Source organism: Dromiciops gliroides, chromosome 5 (assembly GCF_019393635.1).
Source record: "Dromiciops gliroides isolate mDroGli1 chromosome 5, mDroGli1.pri, whole genome shotgun sequence".
Lineage (NCBI taxonomy): Eukaryota > Metazoa > Chordata > Mammalia > Microbiotheria > Microbiotheriidae > Dromiciops > Dromiciops gliroides.
Window position 1 is genome coordinate 58,482,602 of NC_057865.1, and position 1,326 is coordinate 58,483,927.

Here is a 1,326-nt window from a genome sequence, read left to right on the forward strand (position 1 = left end):
ACAAACACCAAACATTTAATTTCTTTTCATGATATATCATAGCCTTGTATTCTGAAAGCCATTTGGATACAAATCAAAAAATTAGTCCTTATGAGAACAATGAATAAGGTAGCACTGCTATTCAACTTATATGAGGCATGTGCTAATGCCAGACAATACCAAGTTTCCTCAAGTTTATAATCTAGTAGGGGGGGATTAGATAGGGACACAAATAACTAAAATGGAAAATGAAATAAGTACACAAGGTAATTAAAGTATAAATAACACACTAATCACAAAGTAAATTTTCTAGGCTAACCATAACAATATCTTTTAATTAAAATAAAGCAATGCAAAGCTATAACTAGCATGAGGTCAACAGGACTTGTCACAGGGCATCAGCATCTGGAGGTGAAGGAAAAGGGAGAAGGTGCATGCAGTTGGGTGGTGTAATGGATAGAGCACTGGGTCTGTAGTCAGAAAGGCCAGAGTTGAAATTTGATCTCAGTCAGTTACTAGCTGTATGACCCTCTCAAGTCACTTAACACTCACCTGAATAAAATTAGAGAAAGAAATGGGAAACCACTCCAGCATGCTTGCCAAGAAAACCCTATAGATAGGGTCATGACTAAATGACTAAACATCAACAAATATGGTAGATACTGTCCTAAAGAAAGGGCAAAGACTATCCCTGCTTTCAAGAAGCTCACAGTCATACCAATGAGTATGTACAAACGATATATACAAAGAAAATTGGACATTACCAGCAAAGAGAAGGGATTAACCAACTGCTATAAAGAAGATAGAGGGTCAGGTTTAAAGGTACCTATGATCAGACTCTATGCTTCCCCACAATCAATTTTTGCCCCAGGTGAAAAAAATTCAAGTTATGGAACTAAAGTAATCACATTGTCCTCCCTAAAAAGGATAGGTATCTACCTGTTTTCTTATGGCTGTATTTGATTGTTTTTTTTTTAATTTTTTTTTGGGGGGGATGGGGAATTGCAGGGGTTAGCCCATCCAGAGTGCAAAGGATAAGCCTCATCCTGAGGAAACCACCTTCCTGATCATGGAATCATCCCTGCCAGGTAAGTATTGATTCTTTTATTGAGAACTTGACAAACAACAACATTAATATTTCCACATCAAAAAGAAAAAAGGGGCCTTGAAAACATCAATTCCTTATTTTAAAAATATTTCATAGATTAGTACCAACAGTGCCTACTTGTTCATATCTTCTTCTGAACTTATAGCTGCTCTCTTCTGGGTATTTTTTTATGTTATAATGACCAACTTTCTCTTTATTTTCTTCCTTTTTTGTAACACTATCACTGTCTCGCTACTATT

At 36.0% G+C, this 1,326-nt stretch overlaps 1 pseudogene; it reads right to left on the minus strand.

Moving 5' to 3' along the window:
- Window positions 1-898: 898 nt before the first annotated feature.
- Window positions 899-1,075, minus strand: LOC122730269 (annotated as a pseudogene).
- Window positions 1,076-1,326: the final 251 nt, after the last annotated feature.